Genomic DNA, 21,110 nt, shown 5'->3' on the forward strand with positions numbered 1-21,110 from the left:
GTCAATATTTTTTTGTTTTGTTTTCGATCGTTTCTCTGCCTGCCTGCCTGCCTGCCTGCCTTGGTATCAATAGCAGAATACTATTCGTTATTAAATTTTAGTTGACTTCAAATAAAAGCCAACAATCCATAAGTTTGTAAACGAATATATGTCTGTACGAATAGCCACCGTTATGCGCGTTACATCGCTTGCCTGCATTTTTAAATAGAAGCAAGAGAGGAAAGTCCGTATGCGTACACGTTTATATGCATGCATATGTGTATGCTTATGTACGACATTATCCATATAATCACAAAGGATGTAAACAGAAAATAATTCTGAGCATTCTATATGTATATATATATATAAAAAAAAAAAGAAAAGCAAAACCATCTTACACAGAGGTTTTGCGCACATTTGTAGTTCTACGTTATATCACAATAAGCCTATATGGACGGCCTTTGAAAATGATTTTATTGTACTCACTAACAACAAAAGTTGTTGGTACAACTATTTTGTCGTTATTTGTTATCGTAACGGGAAGACGCATTATGAGATATCTCATAATTCACACACATATATATTTTTGATCTAAGAGAGTTAGATTGACTATAGGTCGAAGCAACCATTTTTTTATATATGTCTGTCTGTCTGTCTGTCTGCCTGTCTGTCTGTCTGCCTGTCTATTCATTCTTAATTTCGAAAAAGTGCTACTCTAGAGTTTGTGTTTTAGCCTAAGAGGTTCCGAGCATTAAATGTGAAAACAAGTGTAATTCCCTTCTGTTATATATATAGAAGAGTTAACACCGACTATATTATACTTTCACCAATCGCTTTTCATCTTCATTTTTTAATCTCTGCCCAATTTTGCAAAAATATTTTATAAATTATTCGATGGAATTCAAACTAAAAAATCATTGAAATTAAAAATCAAAAGTACACATATATGTTGGGTATCCGGAATTCGTTTAAAGGCGAATATCGGTTTCTTGGTTGCTTTCTTTTGTGTTTTGCACAGATATATATATATGTATATACATTCATATATATATGTGTAGGCATGTATATACACGAATACATATATATGAATGGGTACATGTTGCTTTTGTTGCACTATTTGCGCCACAAGCTCTGCATCATAGGCTTTTGTAAATTTTCCTTTGTTTTGGGCATTGTTATCATTATTATTATGTAGTAGTTGTTGTTGAATACCCAAACTGAGAGCTTAGCATTTAAGAGAAATTGAGAATTTTCATTTTTCAGGCAAGTCGTGTGTGATTTAATTAATAAAATTCTAGTTTAGATCCTTACTAAATCTCTTATTAAATTAATGCTTTTAAAGTCCTTATTTATTTTTTTTTTATTGAGAGCAAAAAAAAAAGAAAAAATTCAAGTCATACTATGATTGTATTCAACTAAAGTTGCTGATAAATCCGTATCAACTTGGTTCTAATGACAATAACAGTGCACTGTGTTGTTATGCGCATCCGGTAAACACATTATAAATTTATACACAAAAAATAGCTTAAAGCGTTTTCTCCGTACCACTCATGTATCAAATATGTCATAATTAAATAAATATATATATATATATATATATATATATATATATATTACATTGCTCGGAAGGCGCGTGAGATGCGATTTCGCGTTTGCGGTTTTTGGTATGAAAGAATTTTAAAAATTATTCTTCCAACAAAAATTGGCGGCACTGACCAGTAGATTGAAATTCCAAAGTAAAATAGAAAAATTATTAATAGACATATCTCAGTTAAGTATATATGTTAATAACACGTGCACAACTTTTCTTAACTGAGCTCTACTTATTTAGTTCTCTAAACAGATTTGTGTGTGTATTTCTTAACTTGAAATTGCATAGAATATGTTTTTTTTTTTTTTTTTTTTTGCCTTTATCCAAATTGCACAAGTAAAGGCATTGCAGTAGCGCGTCATAGCCCCCCATTAAATACTCTACACCACTTCGTTCAATACGGTTATTGATTTAATGACTTTTTAAAATAAAGTGTTATATGGGGAAATGATTGGAAAAGTGGTCCGATATGAACTATTTTCAATAGTGTTTATCATTGGGCTAAATCACTATCTCGAGGATTGTGACCTGTATGTTAAATACAACAAAAGAACAAGACAGCCATCCATCGATTCGGAAAGTGAATCTGGTTCGATCGGTGTAGTAAAAGCTAAATCTATTTAAAGTCCTTGTAGGTATTGCATACATTTGCACAAACTTAAGCAGTTTACCGTATAAAAATAAAAATTAGTAGCTTAAGTCTAGGTTTTCAAAAAAATAAAATTATGCTTTTTCATGTGATCTTTATCTCATCAAGCTTGGCTGTTGCAAAAAGATAGCCAAGCTTTTTTCATTCCAATCGAGCGAGTTTGATTGAGTTGATTCGAGTTCTTTTGTTATACCCTATGCTGTTTGTGGTATAGTTTGCAACACTCACAAGTAGCTGTGTTAGTAAGCATCGCGACTACCAGGTCAGTGCTCGCGGATTCAAATCTTAGTGCGCTAGAGTTTTCTTTTTCGTCGGTCGTTTGGTCGTTGGGCAGACAAGAACTGCGCTGTGGCCAACACCACCACCTCTCTATTTCTTCTTTCCTTTGTCCTTTTTCCTCATTTCTCTCTGATCGCTACCGCGCTACGCATATAGGGGGCATTCCCTGAGTGATTGATCATATATATACATATACAAAAAAAAAAAAGAAAAGATATATGTAACTCTTACTATACAGATCGATTTAAAATTGCTTTTGAAACGATTTAATCTTACTTGTCCGTCTCTCTAATGTTGATCAAGGATTTTTTTTTGTGTTCAATCTACGAAATTTAGTACATTGATGTATTTTTGATTGGCTCGCGACTACTTTAGAGCCAGCCTCCTATGTACGATCTTATTTTGAAAACATTTTTGTAGGAGAAAGTTTACAATTTTCAACCTTTCTCCACAAAAATCATGCGACAATAGATTTAGTTGATGCGAAAAATTTAGATCGAATGGCGTAGTTTTTAGCACCCGTTCTCTTATAAGAGTGGTCAGGAAAATGTAGTCTTTATGTGAAAAAAAAAAAAAAAAAAAAAAATTTTTTTAATGTTTGATAATGAAAATGAGTACAAGTGTAGCAAATTGGGACAGAGTAGATCACCATTATGATGAAAATTGCTCGGTAGTAATAGTCTGACATAATAATTAAATATAGTATAGGTGGGCCAAGTAGATATATTTTTTGGTCCCCAATTTATATAAGGATATAAAGCAATACTTTTGATATTTTATAATGACAATAGGTGAATAAGTAATTAACACCAACTTTAACTTCAGGATATTTCAAGATTGGCCCTACTCGACTGCCATGTTGTGATTTGTTTTACCCAAAAATCAGCCGAAGCAACTTTCTAGAAAGATGTCAAGGGACGGTCGCAAGTTTAACTAACTTAACTACATTTGTGTTAATTAATTAATTAATAGAGAATCTTGCGTGCATAGAGGCAAAGGTATTCAATTATCCATTAAACGTTTTTAATAAATAAATAATAAATAAACAAATAAATATAATAATTGGAAAAATAAAAAGTTTCAAAATGATATTCGCCCCGCCATCGGCCATCGGCCATCGGCTATCTTTTCGCTTAAAAAATAGAAAAACTTTGCTTGTCCTATTTCTATGTAGAAGGTACGTGAAAAGTTGTATATCTATGCCTTTTGTAGTTTATAAGTAACAACAAAAAGAATCAATTTTTTTTTGGTGAAACAGAGGTGTTCTCAGTTTATATTGTATTGCGAGTGTGTCCTTTTACTGATTCAGGCCGGTTTCAATATCAATTCACTCCTACAGTGACATTCAATGCTTTTGCAAAATTCGAAACTGGTATCAGGAGAACGTTTATTGCATTAATCGACGGAAGCTGGCATATGGAACGACAGACATATTGTCTGTCTGGATTCGGTATATGGTATTTACCAAGAATATATGTATATTTCTTGTGGAGTCTTTGAAGTTTCCTTTTGCGTGTTGGAAAGAATATTGGCGAAGCGAAAACATCCCCATCGTTCGGTGGTGAGTATAGAAAGCTTTAGTTAGCTCTTTAGTTTTTTAATTTTAAGGATTTAAAGTTTACAAGTAATGTTTCTATTTGAAGTGAATTTTTTTTGTTTTCTAAAAAACAAAAACTGCAAAATTTCTCACAATCATTTAAGAGAACAATTACGACGATGCGAAATCTGATGAGAAAATTTACTAAATGTAAATGAAAGCATGAAATCCTTTGCAAACCATAAATAAATTACTTTAATTAAAGATTATAGATAGTGTTGTTTTGTGCTTTTTCTCTCTTCTTATTTAAGTGGATTCTTGTTCTTTTTTTTTATTTTTTTTTTTTCATTTTTTGCAAACGACTTTACCTCGTGCTCTTCACTTTGCAAATGTGCCTGTGATGGATGGTTGCGATATATATATATATATATGTATATGTGTTTCATTATATGAATTCGAGTAGTCTAGTTAAACATATGTACTTTTAATTGAGTCTTAAATCAATAGCATTTAGGGAATTCTTTTTGCTCGTAAAATTAAATGATAAGATATCGTTACCAGTAAAAAGGGATTTGCACGCTCTTCTTATAGGCGAAATAGAGTAACATTTCATATGGCAAATGCTCAAAGATCATAAGATATTTCCATAAAAAGGTTTACTACAGTTTAGAATTAATTGTTAGCGGAATCAGTTAAGCGAGCCTCTTAAGCTTAGTTAAGTACGAATGTCGACATGAAATTTTTATACACAACGCAGCTAAATGAGTTTAAAGTGAAAGAAAAAATAAATCAATAAATAAATAAAAAGGATACACCGTAAAAGGCTTCTATGATGTTCAGTTTTCTGCTAGTGCGATCTTTCACAGTCCCAGTCTTAGAATTGCATGATAGGGCAAGATATGTGATTAGAGCTTTATCAGGCTTAAGTTTAGAGTTTGAAAAGGTTATGCTACTTAGTATTTATTTACCAGCCACCAATAGCGCACGTTCACAGTGAATTGCTACACATTTAGAAAACGTGGGTCGTCGCTATATCAAATAATACTTTAAGTTGGACGACAATCGGCAAAAACTAATAAGGAGCCGAATCAGATTCTATTTTGGGGAAAATTAAATACTACTCTCTTCACAGCAAAAAAATATTGCGTGGCAGGCAGAGTTGAAAGGAGGCAACACGAGCTGTCAAGAAGAACGCGAAGATAATGAACCGATTCACACTTCCGTTTTGACGGGAGTCAATATAAGGACACTTTTTCCTTTCTAAACTTTTCTATTTTCTTTGCCAGCTCCGGTATTGTTTAGAATACGCTCATCCTCGTAAATGATATTTCACTAAAATTAAAATATGTTGACGTTTACAGATGAAAGGTAACAAAAATTGATGCTTTTAAACAAATGGGTTTGAGAAAAATAATTCATCGCATGGCACCTAAAATTCAGTTTTGTTATTATAAATACACTGGATGCGGGAACAGGACTTTACTTCTTCTATATGGAAGAGTAAGGGAGTAATCGCAGGCTGCTGATTAAAATAATGCTTTCTTTGCACAATATAGTTTCTTGGAGCTTTGAATGGGTGCAGTTCGGTGCTAAAAACAAACGTCATTTGCGGGAAGTGTTGCTTTTCTGCAACTACGTTCTTACGAGTGATAAACTTTACGATATTCACAGTAGACACAACTATTAATATTGATGATCAAGCTGAATATTCATGCATGCGCGGCTTTGCTTGGAGAGAGTGAGAGAACGTTACCAATAACAATTGATAAAACTTCGGCCCGATATTTACAAAAAAATTACATGAAGAAATAACGTCCGATATTTGAAATGATTTTCTACATAATCCGATCCGAGATCAGTTTCTCTCGTCATTGCTAAACTTACACAAGTTAATGTAAAACTAATTGAACGCCAGCAGCATAGCAACATAGGCTATTGACTCTATTTTAGAAAAGCAGTTTAGATATTGCGTTTAGTAGCTTTAATAAAGTAATATGTTGGATTGATATTGTATGATCTGTAGCTGATTTCAGGACGTCCATAGGATTAGTTGATCCGATTGTGATTCTTTTAATAAAAAACAAAAATTTAGGCAGCCACGAAGAATGTGTTTCTTTGTATGAAATTGCCGACAATAGCAGAATGGAGAAGAAGACTTCTTTAAGACCCATTGATCTTGATTTTCTCCATATTTTTTGGATATAATGGTGCAACTACCTAGGTGAGTGTTAACACGGGATAAGTGCTAACTTTTAACTATTGTAGATTTGCTTCCATGAATTTCTCTATAATTTTTCTTCCAATGTGTCTTTGAAGGTCTACCGCTTCTCTCCTGATATCGTCCATTATTAAAAGTGCAAACGCAGCAGGCATCGCCGCGCGATCAGCACGATCATTTCCGAATGAACCGATATGACTAGGTATCCAAAGCTTATGGTTATCTTACATCCGTTTCGCAAAAAGAGATGAACGTTTTCTTTCTCTTATCGAAAACACACAAACATTTCGTTACAAAAGTAACGAAAACGTATTCTTTTAACACTTTTTTAAATGTGTGTTAATTTTAAAACAAATTTCACATCCTATACATAAGTGTACGTGTATGCTACGTAGCATTGCTCGTACGCACATATGGCATCGTATGTAATACGTACGTACGTATAGCATGCTGCATTATGCATACGTGATAATATGACAGAAAAATTATTGCACAAAAACCGTTAATGAGAAATATTTTCTTGTTTTTTAGTTTAGTTGATTTTTCAATCCTTATAAGTCGGTTTTTTTTTTTTATTTATTTATTTACTTTTTTTGAATCTAGCGAGAAGAGACGAGAAAAAACAACTTAACGCTAAACTTGCTGTTCTAATCAAGCAAAGCTTGTAAAAAAAAAAAAAAAAACGTGCAATCGTAATCATATGAATAAAATACAAAGTTTAGAGGATATATTCCTATGCGACACAAAATATTTGATAAGCTTAATAACCGTTCTACGGTTGGTATGAACGAAACTTTTATTAAAGCGTAAATGTGTACAAATTGAAGGCAAAAAAAAAAAAAAAAAAAAAAGCAAAATCACTTTAACTAAATACCATGCACATTTGAATGGTAATAATAATAATAATAATAATAATAAAACACACACAAATAAACACACACACACACACACACACATGCAACATGCATCCAATTAAGTACAATAAGTGAGTTGGTTTTAGAAGAAATTCGAAACACTTTAACTTATTCTTTACATTTTTTATTTATTTATTTTTTTTTTTTTGCAATCGCTTTCTAGCATAAGTTAAGAATTTATTATAACTCTTTTCAGAAGAAGGTTTAAGAAGTGAAACAAATATTGTAATCGCATGCTTTATATCTATATCTACCTATATTTTGAGTAATATTTTCATGCATTTTGGACCGCGAGAGCTCACACACACACACACACACTTCTAAATAGTAGGTTTCCTTTATATCTAGAGCAAACTAAGCTAAACGGATTGTCTTATGGCATTTTTAAAATCGATTCTCTTTCTATTGTAGCAGTAGCAGTAGCAGTAGCCTTCGAAGCGGATATGCGCTTAGGCGTATGCAGCAAATGAAATGACAAAGTGAGTAAACCTATGTTTCTTAGTAGAATAGTAGTGAGTATTTAAAGGCAAGAAAAAAAGTAATAATGACAACAATAACGTTACAGTTTAACGAACCGTATGTAATAGTTATAGTATACAAAATGAACACTATGTGTACACTGTGTAACAACAAATCGTTAAATAGCTAATAACAACTAAGGGTATACAAACGAGGTGAAGGTGGTTACAACAACGAGACAGCGAAAACAAACGATGCATATATTACGTACATCGTATCGAGAAATTGATCGAAAAAAGTATCAGAAGCAATTTAGAAAGCTTCAGTTTACATTCTCTTCGATAATCTATCACTTACGGTTGAAAAAAAAAAAACACGAAAAAAAATACAAAGGAATGGAATTTTCATTTATAACTATTGAATAAATACTTGCAACCGTGATCGATCCATTGTTGAGCTTGCTCTATCCAATTAAGCCGCTATTTTATAATAGAATTTGCCAGAGTTGAATATCTTATATAATGACCGACATACGGCCACACGAAGAATATCAATTTTCCGATGTGTAGGAGAGTGCATTTTAAAATTCTTTAGTATAAAACGAAATAATTACAAAAAAAAAAGAAAAAAAAAAAAAAGTTAAATACTTTATAAATAATATTTAATATGTGGAGTTTTGCATTAGTTTCTTAAATGCGAATTAAAAAAAAAAAAAAAAAGCAAAAAACACGTTTAAAAGTTGCATCCAATGTTAGCATTAAATGCAAATATTTGGATTTATTTACAGGCTCGCCTCTAGGTATTTTAATAAACAAAAATTGGAGTACAAAAAAATACTATATAAATAAAACACTTTCCGTACTCCGCATCGCTTATATCATCACCCGTAGATATCAGCGCACAATCTTAGTTATCCCCGGTATAAGTACATGCAACATGTACACTGACGACAATCCTATGCTATCATACAAATGAAATAGTACGGGTTTTGTGCTCAACATGGATTTCTCATTTCTTCTTCTTCTTTTTCTCCTCCTCTCCTACATATTTACATGTTTTATCTGAATAATTTATATTGAAAAGCAAAGAGTGGAAGGACAGAGTTTGGTTGGTTTAGACCATTTATTTATCATCACAACAACAAAAGCCACAAAAGTAGCGCCATCATCATCGTCGCCAGATACGAGCGCGTTATCATTGTCAAAAAGGGTTGGGCGGACACACTGCACGGCAATTGAGGATTGCCAACGTTATTTATTGTTTGGTGCATTGTTATATTGGCATGTGTTTTATTTAAAATATCTATATATGAGTGTTTGTAAATATTTTAATGCGTAAATACATAAAGACGCGAGTTTGTTGACATTACTTACAGTCAGTCGTCCGTTGTACGCCTACCGTGGTTAAGATACGGATTTATATTTAATATGTTGACTTGCATGGCTTTACGTACGTTTCTCTCTCTCTCTTTCCCTCTCTCTCTCGCTATTTTTATACTTCTCTCTCTCTCTATATATATATATATATATATATATATATATATATATATATATATGTATATATAGGGGCATCCAATGTGTGGTTCCGAAAGTAAACGTAAATGTACTTTTGATTGAGATTTGGATCAGATTTCTTTTCAATATATATATATATCTTCTAAGCGGTTGTAGAGCGAACAGAAATTGTTAAAGCATATACAAAACCAATGAATCCACGGTTACCTTTCGTGCATATTATGATGGGATTATGCGTGCATTTGGTTAAATGATATCGTAGATAAGGATATTTGTCTCGTTGATGTAAACAAATAATCACACATCTGATGTCCCGAGAGAACTTTAATATGGTCGATGGGCTGTAAATTTCAATTTTGAACATTTGAAAATTGCAATGCAATTACGGTCTACAGAAACACGATAAGTGAATTGCTTATGGTAGAAATTAGATGGTTTTGACTTGAATGATATATGGTTTCAACAAAATGACGCAATATGCGCAACATTCCGTGGCATAAGCAATATATTGGATCATGCGATGTAACTCTATTAAATTTGTTTACATTGGGCTTATGTGGGGAGCATTCGCTTACTCCAATAAATCATGAACTGTCAATGAGAGCTTATTCATCAAGACTCTTTGTGTCATTAGTGCAAAAAGAGCAAATTTTGGTGGAAAAGCGTTCCACCTGTTCCAAGTGTACATGAAATCATTTTTAAGTAAAAATGGCTTGGTACCAATAAGTACAAAAAAGAAAGAAAAGAAAACACTTTTTTGATGACCCTATATATATTATTTACTAAAACGAATATGTATCCGTATCGTTCTTTCTCTAAAGTCGCTTTCTAACTGAGTAACTGAATTAAATACATTTTTAATCCCATTTAATCGTCCGCTGCTTGAAAACAGAATTCATGAAACGTTGGACAAGCGGTAACTACATTACAGTTTAATTTTCTCTTACGTTAAATAGAAAAATTTTTTTTTTTTTTTTTTTTTCTATTTTTGTTTTAAATTGCAATCTATCCTTAGGATAATCAGCAAATCTGGGGTATAGAAATTCGATGAGACAAACAATACCTAAAGAATTAGTTTGCTTCACTAAGTAAAATGACTTAAATTAACTGACTCTGGGTTGTTGCATAATTTATTTAGTAAACGAAATGACGTATTTAAGAGCATAACGTTGCTTAATTCAATTTTCTTATTCATAACAGCGCTCCAATGTTGTATGAAGAGTTAATGGCGCACTTTCTTCTTACAGATTTTGCGAGGAGCATTGTTATTATTGTTATCATATTATTATATGATTCATTTTTTTATTTCTTTTCAGGGCATGTCCCGCATACGTGCAGAAAGAAGTGGGAAAAGAAAGAAAGAGATAGAAAGTAGCCGCTGTCAAGTGACTACTGTGAGCCCACAAATCGGTAAATGCGAGCATTCGCTATAACTGCGTGTGACGAAAGTTAACTCTACCGCATTGATATTTGATTCCGCGAACTTACTTCGGACACGTGGAATTGTCACATGTCGTTCAAATTTTGCATATTCTCCATGCGGTCGTATCACTAAGTAGATAAGGCTCGCAATTACCAAAGACCAAGTGTAATCACAAACAGCACTGAAACTTGATTTGGCCACTCCTGCGTAAAGTATGGATCGCTATTTTTGAGATAATTTGATGAAATTTCATACAAGCGACAAGTTTTGGCTCAAGGAAGAACGCTATTGCAAATAGTTCGGGTCAGACTATTTTTTCGATTACTCCCCATATAAAGCTTTATTTTGAAAAATTGTTATTTGTATAACTGTATTAAACCAGGTGAAGTAAAGGGTTTAACGGCGTGCCTTGTCGTACTCTTTGTTTTGCTTAAAAATGCTAATAATTTTACGATAAAAGTGCATGTTCTTGTCATTGTGTTAATCACATAATCCCTTTACATTTTGCAGATCTACTCACTTGACGGAACTATTTCAGAGAAACATACCAACACATCGCTTATATCATCTTTTATAGGGTATGCGTAGCAGAGGAGAGTTCGTAACATTAAAATGCAAAGCGTTTGCTTTTTAGTTCAAACTAAAGGATGAACTATAACTTTCGAACGATCTGTTCAGATTGGTTCGCAAACGATTGAAAATTGTTTGTCGTTATAAGCTTTGGTTCGTTTCGTTGTTGCCCATTGGGATCTCGTTTTCTTTGCTCAGACCTCACTATCAGTTAGTCAGTAATATCTTGTTTGTGTTTATGACCGACAGCCGTCATTCTTTTCGTGAACTCTTCGCTTTGATGTTTGATTCTAAGACATCAGATCACTTTTATTAGAAGAATATTCTTCTTCTTTTTTTTTTGGTTAGATAAATCATCTTAATAAATCCTTCAATTTTCAGCACTTTTCGTTTTCAATATGAAATAAATGAACTGCCGTAGCCTTTGTAGCTTAACGAATTACCAGTGTTCCGTCAAAGTGTAACCTGTAGCCCAACTCTCTGCCAAAGAATATATTTTGTGTTTTTGTGAGTTTTGCAGTCGCTTTGCATAAGTGATAAAACCACTTCAACGTTTGCTGCTCTAACATTTTAATGCCCTTTTCTTAAAACCCTAAAAATATGCTCTATCATTTGATGCAAAATTTTGTTACGTGACGTGTCCTTTTTGTGTTTGTTTATTTATTTATTTATTTTTTACTTTTAATTGAAAATATTATGCAGAAATTATGTAATAAGAAATACTTTAGATTATAGAAAAGTCTAATTGGATTGGAAAGTTAGCAAAAGAAAATAAATTTCATAGTGATTTTATATCAAATATGACTCGCTTAGGCAAAAACAAAATGCTTTGCAATTTTCAATTGACTTTCGGAACCCTTACGACGATGGTCTTTCATTTATGTTCATCTAAGCTTTATCGCTTTTTCAAAATTAATATTTATTTATTCCTGAGTATTTTATTTTTCCCGTTTTTCATGTTTATGTTATGTATGCAAAACTTGTGTATGTGCATGTGAATGTATATGTTTATTTTTCTTCTTTATTTTGCTTAGTAAACTTAGTACTTACGTATGTCAGAGTCCATAAAACGGTGTAAAATTTTTTTTGAACTTTATTAGAACCATTGCCGTTGTCATGAATTTGTCAGAAGCGAAATAAGGGATAAACATGTACATATAAATAAACATAAATATACGTACATAAATATATAAATGTAAATGTAATAAAGTTTCGTGCATATTCAATAAAAAGTCGTATTCACATCAGCAAACAATAAAGTGTCATTAAGTTTATTACGAAATGTTATTAGGTTATATACGAGTAACTGGTAAGTCTTTCTAGATGCTGGCAACACTTGCAAGGGATCAGAAAGAAGAAACTAGTATACCGACGTTAATTATCAAATCGGATTGAATTCCTTCATATCTTGTTCATTTTAATATTGATTTATTTCCAAGTTATCTTAGATAACAATTTCATAAAAAGTTATTGTTGTGTCAGTCACCTCGTGATGCGTCTTGTGTTGATGTACTTGACGAGCAAGAAAATAAAAAATAAAATAACGGAAGCCACATAAATAACATCAAAATTCCTTTTCAAAAATCAGCAATGTTGACAGTTATTTTTACACTTTCCGACATGAAAATGCGAAAAATAAAATTTGTATTATTGTTCTTATATCGTATTGGAATTTACACTCATTTTCAAGGAAGTGCGCTACTAATACTATGCCGTACTGTTGTAATGCTGCAACTACTCCATGGAAAGTACAATTTTTGATCTTTAGTCTGCAGCGTAAATATTTCGTTAAAATGTACATAACATAGTTTTTGGACACTTGAACGAATTATTATGAGTTAATTAAACTGATATGTGCTAACCTATCCAAATGTTGTATCATTCCCTATTATTTGTTTTAATCGATGGCTTATTGTGCGGGTAAGCATCGCGTTCATCCTTGCAACGATATTTTAAAAAACGAATATTTTCGAGTTGCTCTTTCGATACGGAAAACTGCATAAGAGTAGCAACTAACGTTTGAGAATAATTTTAACCGAAAGATATGGAGTATAGTCACTTTGTCGAAACCTTTGCGACATCCAGAAGGACTTGATGCACCTTTTATTGTGCGAGTCGAAACAATTTAAGCTTGTTTGTCCGTCTATCTATTCTTTTCTAACTACCGTAGTGGTTTTACTTAATTTTTTAGTGAATGCTCAAATTTTGTACACATCTCTTAAACTACCTAAAATAGCTAGGTGTCTGTCTTCTACATTCCAAGACAATTAATTTAAAAAGTAGTTTGATCTTTATGATATTTATATAAACGGATGTGGAATGGAGCGTGCACTACCTTTATCATATTCATTGTCCACATGTATATTCTTGATTAACTTCCATCCGTCATATATGTTAGTTGTTGCAATCTCTCCGGTAAAATATCGTTGGTAAGGCGAATTCTGACTAAGGTACATTCTGACTAAACCAAGTTGGAATTCTAACATTCCTTCCGTACACATAATTATGGAAAAAAAAAACATTTTTTTTTTTTAAATTGTGAAAGTAATTAATTCAAGCGAGTCTCTTGTGTTCGTGGTCTGAAGAACTCCCGTTTTTGCTATTACTCTCTAAGCAGCAGCAACTATTATGAATATGCATCTATACGTAATTAAAACTTTCTAAGCGCATTCGAATTTTAAGAAAAATTTTATTTGCCATTTACAATGAGGGTGATTTGGATAAGCGCTGTGCTAACATGATTCACGTTTGATGGGTTGTGTGAGTACATTTGCAAGAGGATTTCGCTCATTCCACTGATGAAACTTAATATATTAAAAGCGAATAACTAACTACCTTAAGCTTTAATTGTTGGCTTAAAAGACCCCTTCGCATGTTAAAATTGATATAAAACGATGCCCTTGCACATGGCGAAACCTTAAATGGTCCAAAAATACCATTTTCCAAATATAGTTTTAAAGCAGCAATTTTAACTTGCATTTTTCTCATCAATTACTTTTCATCAGTTACTATTGAATAATCCCAACGTTATTGTCTTTGTTGTCGATGCTTTAATTTAAATCTGATTGCGTTTTTTTTTTTTCTACGCACGATCGAAGGGGATGGTCGAAACGTTCTCAAAACTTAGAAAGAAGCTTCAGAGACCCCATTAGGCATATACATACTTTGGTTAACACAAACATCTTAATTAATTTAAAATGGCTCGTCCGTCCGTTTAATTTTGTTATTGCTGCCGCTACGCATTCGCCAGCTATTGGCTTCAAATTCGCCAGAATCATTGGAAGACATTGCACGCAGCTTAATATTGAAAATGATACGTATCGATGAAGGGCCATGCCTGCAGTGCAACATAAGCTGAGGACACCTTTTTATTCTGAATATTTTACTCATTACCTATGAATTTTCCACGGCTATTCTATGAAAATCGATAAAATTTTCCAGACCCACCCAATGCTAAGGGAGAATGAAACTTTGGTTTTTCTGCTGAACATAATTTTTTCCATTGTCTTCTGTTCATAAATTGAACCTTTTCATTCAAATACTTAACAATCACAGAAAAATCAATATTTTTATATCCCTTACGTTATTCGCTAACTATAGCTATAGCTGTAGATTAAGTGATTTATGTTCAGATTGAAATTAAGGACAATTGCACGGCGTGGTGTTGCCAAGTTTTAATACCTTTCAAAAATAGTTAGCTTTTTTTTTTTCTTTTTTAATACTTAATATTATGCTTAATAAACGCCTCGAACATTATTCGGTTATTGTCTTTCCTTCCAACCCCAAAAAAAAAAAAAAAAAAAAATGATCAAAAATACATTTTTTTTTAAGGCTGCAACAGTGATGTTATCCCTTAAGCAGTAATCTAAAAATAACTAATATTTTATTAATTGTGGATGCATAAGTTAATTGATTGAAATCATTTATGCTGAATTTTCAAATAAATCTGTAAGCTACGGCTGGCAATTGCGATTTTAACGCCAACATCGATAAAATGACGAATAAGTCATGAGATTATAATCTTAATTGTTATGCAGAGGGAATGAAAGAGGCAGAAATAGAGAGGGAAAGAGAGTGAGTAAGAGTAAGAAAGAGAAAGGAAAGAAGGAAAAAAAGAAAGACAGAAAGAGGAAGAGAGAGAGAGAGAGAGAGAGAGAGAGAGAGAGAGAGAGAGAGAGAGAGAGAGAGAGAAAGAGAAAGAGAGAGAATGAGAGAGAAAGAGAGAGAGAGAGAGAGAGAGAGAGAGAGAGAGAGAGAAAATTGTGTTTTTTCAATTGATTATTTTACACAGTTATATTAAACACAGTCACGTTTACAATTAGAAAGCTGTTAACGCAACGTAAGAATCATTCTGTGAAAAGTTATAATTTAATTAGACACTAAGTGAAAATTCAACACCTAAACACGAGTGCAGTCCCTTAATTATATACGTGTATTTAACTACAAATAATATCTAAGCAGTCGAGGCATGTACACATATACGCGTACACGAACACATAGTGGATAAATAGGTGGAGGAGAAACGCGGAATATATTTTTGAAAAAGCAACCGTTAAGTTCAGAAAAATAGGAAAAATATTTGCTTTGTCCCAAGTAAGGCGATTTGCCCCGTTCTGCCGATTTGTGATTATCAAGCCCATAAATATTTTCTCTGTTTGGCGCGAATTGTTTATCGAGCCATCTTTTCACTTTTTCACATTCTTTCTTCTTTCTTTTTTTTTCAATACGATCCGTTACTCGGAGGCGGTACCCTTATACGTGTGGAAAGGAGTGTGAGAAGGGAGGAAGAGATTAAGAGCGGCCGCAGTCTATGCACTCATTATTCTTTACCACACTAAGATTGGAACCAGCGATCGAGTAATTTTTTCGCATAGTCATACAACAAAACAAAACGCGGCAACCTAGTAGTAATTGAAAGGAGCCTAGTTTGCTAAGTAGGTCGCATAGGCTACCACCAGCTAAATGGATGCTTTCAACAAACCGGGATAGGTTTTACTATTTATGGTAAAGTATTGTCATCGGAAAAGATGACCTTATGTTGCTTTTTCAATGGTCCGGTCGATTTTCGAACAGTGAACGATTTAAATCGATCAATCGTTGCTGAGGGTCGACCGCTTCGACAGGCTTTAGTAGACCGCATCCTTCTGGTTTTTAGCAAACGCAGAACGTCGCCTTCTTGGCAAAGAGATTTGGTCCTGCGACGGGTGTGCATAATGTGCCTTAATCTACTCCCGGTATTTTGCGCTTGGGATTCTTAAAATAAATCCATTCTCCGTCGACAGATAAGTTACGATGCGAAAGCGAAAACAAATTATATTTGCTGTCTTTTCGTACATATACGATTCTATTTATGCCACCAAAACGCATATTCACTTAAAAAGCCCAGAATTCTGTACGCTTTTACTTTTTACACGTTTGATATAATGTGACGTCGCGGATCAAGAAACTTTTAACCGAATTCTTGACCATACAATTAATGGTTACTAAGTGAGCTACAGTAGTGCTACTACTGTTAGTGATAACAGACACAACGAAAGATGCTAAGAGTTTATTTTACCTTTTATATTTTGAACAATTTCGTAGCATATCTTATTATTTAGTTGTCACTGGATTTAATTGCAAATCTCTCCCTCTTCTCCTTTGATTCGTATGTTAGCCTCCTTTGTTGGCGACACGACAGTTTTGTCGCCATTTCTTCAATTGTTATTGATGCGTTTTTGTTTATTTTCTTGGTTTTGCTTTTCTTTTTCATTTTGTTTTTCTTTCGATGTTGTTTTTGTTGTTTGATCCGGTGTTTATTCGTTCTTTGTGAATATTAAGTTTTTCGCTTATCTCAACGACAGTTATTGCTTTATATATATATATATATTTATTTGTTTTTGTTTTCGACTGAATTCGATCGAAGTAACTCCTTTTCTATGATATACTCGAACAGTATCGTCTGCTGTATCTTTAGACACAAACACTAACAAGTATAATCGAATTTCAAGTTTAAGCTTTCATTCATTGCGTCTACTTATTCTATTAATTCTTTCCCGCTTGTACATTCAATACTAATATAAATCTATGACAAAATAAATTTTTCTTTCTTTTCTTTTAAAATTTTTATTTTTGTACCCACCAACGATAGGTGGAGGTATACTCATTTTGTGTTGTTTCATAATATATGTAACACCCAAAAGGAAGCTTCAGAGGCCCTATAAACATCAGCGTGAAATTCTGATTTGATTAAGCAATGTCTGTCCGCCTATGTATAAATATATTATCTGCCTAAAAATAGGTTAATTTTAAAATGAGTATAGTTAGACATCGCGACCTGGTGGATTAGTTCTTTCTTAATAATACCAGCGATGTGGGTATCAAATAAAAGAATTTGAAAAGTAGAAAAGCTAAGTGTGTTAGTGCCAAACTAAATATCATACGCTCAGTTTTCCAAGTCATATGACATATTGCAGTAATGTAATGCATGTTATATGTTTAGTGTATTGTGTTATTGCGTCACTTCACGATGCAAATGCTTTCAGTCAATTTAACGCTTTAGTTGCTTGCTATCCATTCTATATATACAGACGCAGGCAAAAGTCAACCCACTCTCTCACATGTATATATATATATATGCGGTTTCGGAGGATGCCGCCCTTGTAATCGCAGGCGCCAAGCCAATTAATATTTTGGCGGATGAAAGGAGACGCATCCATGAAATGCGTCGCATCAACGACCGCTCCCGAAAAGAAGAAAGACGAGTGGTTAGTGTCGATGAGGATCTGGCAAACACAATGGGAAAGAACAGCGAAATTAAGATGGACGTTCGTTCTTGCCCCACATATAACGCGATGCACCGAAAGCCCACACAGCGACCTAAATTATTATCTCGCGCAGTTCTTGACTGGTCGTGCCTGTACAGGTTCGGGCACGACAACTCGCCAAACTGCTCTGAATGCTCGGAAAGAAAGGAAAATGCAGAGCACGCTATATTTCATTGCAAAAGGTTTAAGAATGGTAGACCCTAAGTAGGACCGAGCGAGATATTTCAGGTAATAATTGGCAGCAATGAAGCCTAGAACAGAGTGCTCCAAGAACTTGGGCGCTTACAATGATGGCGGGTGGAAAGGCGAGGGACTGGAAGCCAACAGTTTATTCCAGTGAATTCTTACCATACGAAGTGCGCTAATTGCAACCAGCCTCCGCGAATTAATCCGTAATGCAGGTCCTGCGGATGCAATTGGTAGACGAAGCGTATATGGGGGATAGTTTCAGCACGTAGGCGCCGTGGATGGCGTATCGTGCATGTGGCTGGCACGAACTAGCGGTATCTGTGGAAGTTTTCTACATCCATCTACACATACAAACAAACATACACAAACACAAACACACACACACACACACACACACACACACAATACGTTTTTTAAGCCCTAATTAAAAGGTATTGTGGATTTCTGAAAACAATGGAAACTTGAAACTAATTCATTGAAATTCTAGAAAAAGAAAAAATAAACAACAATGTCCCGAATGTTAAGTTTAGCTAACTTCAATGCACCAAAATTAAGTGTGGTAGTTACGCCACCCAGAATATTTTTTTCGTCCTGTTCGCAAAATTGACAAGAAAAAAAAAGAAAGAAAAAATAAAAAAAAAAAACCAGAGCAACGGCAACAACGTTCTGATTGAGCAATAGCAACCAGGAAAGCAACATTTACGATAAAAAAATAAAATTCACTTTTTACTTGTTTTACTGGAGAGTGCCACCTTTAGAAATGATAATTAAGAACAGGTAGCAAAAAAACATACGGGAAAAGAAAGAAAGAAAATTTAGGAATATTAATAAATAGAAGATAATTGGAGTATAACTTATTGTACTGTGTGCGTGTGTGTGTGTGTGGATGCATATATATATACATACAATTTCTTATCTCTATCTTTCTTATGCGCTAGCAATGCAACCGTGAAAGAGATTTCGTTTTTTTTTTTTTTATTAGCTCTTCATTTTTGCCTAGGAACTGCAAGGACACCTCGAAGAACAATGTCTGCAGTTAAAGACAAAATCTCTTCAGGTTGCGCGTTTAATTGGAACTTTAATTGTTATGTTTTGATTTAGTTGTTACTTTAAATATCGACCTCATAATTGATTATTAAGTTCAAAAAGTGAAATGTTTATGTTTTTTTTTTTGTATTTTATCACATAACATGAAAGTATTTTCGTTTTTACTGATTAGTAATATTGTGTGTTATTGATATTTAATACCATGTGACGCAACAAATTCGTAGGATTAGATCATTTTTTTTTGAAGTTTCTCGATTTTTCTTATGTCTACGATACAATAATGATTTCTGACTATCCGGACGCCATGAAACGTTTCACCACGAGCGATGACATTTAGATCACAGTGTATACGACGCGGAAAAGAAAGACCACAAATCGAGCCAGTATCGAGCAAAAGGTTAAACAAGATCGAAAGAGAAAACCACGACAAAGTTGCTTAAAAATGTCAAGGTAATGTTGAGGCAGCTTTCTCACGATTATCGTAGCGTTATGCATTCATTATAAATTTTTTCTGGCAAGCCAAACTGTTAACAATCAATGCTCCCCGCAGGTTGTAAAAGCGATGAAATTGAGATTTCGAAGAATAAAAGGAAGTAAAAACATTATGATCAGCCATAGTCGACTCTTAAATATCTTGCATTATATCGCCTAATAAAGTCATTAACAAAGCCTTTTGCGGGTTCCTATGAGGACTTTTCAAAATAAGGCTTTAGATGAGAATAGGTCGAAAAATCGAATCAATCGAAATGGTTTTCAATAGCGTTCTCTCCTTGGGCCAAAGCACGTGAATGTATCAAAAATATTTGAAAAATTGTGAATTGCAGACGACTTTAGATCGATTCAAATTCAGATTCGATCAGTGAATCTATCGTCAGTCCTTCTGCTATCCTTCTACTATATCCCTGTACCATAAATGGTGTAGGTCATGATTTTTCATTTTATACACAAATTCAGTTTACTTTCTGATGATCACTGTACCTAGGCAGCATACACACAGGATATTGGCTAGAACAACGATCTGTGTTAGGGTAGATGCATTCATGCATACACCGAGCGGATTCTTTATAAAAGCAAATAAAAACGAGGCAAAAGGCATTATTTTGCGATTAAGATACATGAAGAACATTGGTGCTGCGATTGCTTACCGAAAAGACTTTTTGAGTTTGTTTTTTTTTGTTTTTTTCTTTTCTTTTTATTGCATATAATTGTGCTAATTATTCGATTTCCTCAAATTTCTTAAAGAAATTTCCTTTACGCCCTTCTTCTTGTTTCGTCGCATAAAGTTATATTAATTAGCATGGTGTAGTTTCATGTACTTGTATGAGTGTTTGTATGTGTGTGTGTGTGTGTGTGTGTGTATCTGCTTATTTATGAGGGTATTCGTATTTTTCTAATAAACGATACTTATGCATTTAAGTTGTCTACATTTTACGTTAGTTTTGTATGTATGTATTTGTATAGTTTTGTCTCTTTCAAATTTTTGTATTAATATAGAATTAAAATATGTTACGTATATTTTCAAATTTTGCTTTTAACATAATTAAGACGAATTACTATTACGATCAAAGAATGCTTTGATAGAATTTGCAAATTGCAAACAATTATTCTTTTATAACACAATAAATTAATTAAGTAATAATACAAACTCGGCATTATTTGCCCTCTTCTCATACTGTTTTCTTTCGCATACCATATATGTATGAATATGCATGTTTTCACACACACAAGTAATATCACCACAATATGTAAATGTGTTTCGTATAATTATTTAAATTCAATCAATCTTTTTTTAATATCAGTGTTGATTGGAAAACAATATACGATGAAATAAAATGAGTTTTGCTAGTATTAGTATTATAAAGAAAGATCATCGTGGGATGAGAGATATATTCATCTTATTAAAACGTTTGTAACACTAACAAAAAAAAATTTTTA

The 21,110-nt window shown here is 33.3% G+C and overlaps 1 protein-coding gene and 1 long non-coding RNA gene across 10 annotated transcripts in view; one reads left to right on the forward strand and one right to left on the reverse strand.

The window, feature by feature from the left end:
* The window catches only part of LOC119637205 (low-density lipoprotein receptor-related protein 2), a 150,982-nt gene that overhangs the window by 57,735 nt on the left and 72,137 nt on the right, over positions 1-21,110 (reverse strand). The window lies entirely within an intron of this gene.
* On the forward strand, positions 1,560-11,905 carry LOC119637207. Its single transcript, XR_005247227.1, has 3 exons — positions 1,560-4,059; positions 7,579-7,646; positions 10,457-11,905. It is a non-coding gene; the product is annotated as an uncharacterized LOC119637207 (long non-coding RNA).

The sequence above is a fragment of the Glossina fuscipes genome, unplaced genomic scaffold, assembly GCF_014805625.2.
Source record: "Glossina fuscipes isolate IAEA_lab_2018 unplaced genomic scaffold, Yale_Gfus_2 43, whole genome shotgun sequence".
NCBI classification, from domain to species: Eukaryota; Metazoa; Arthropoda; class Insecta; order Diptera; family Glossinidae; genus Glossina; species Glossina fuscipes.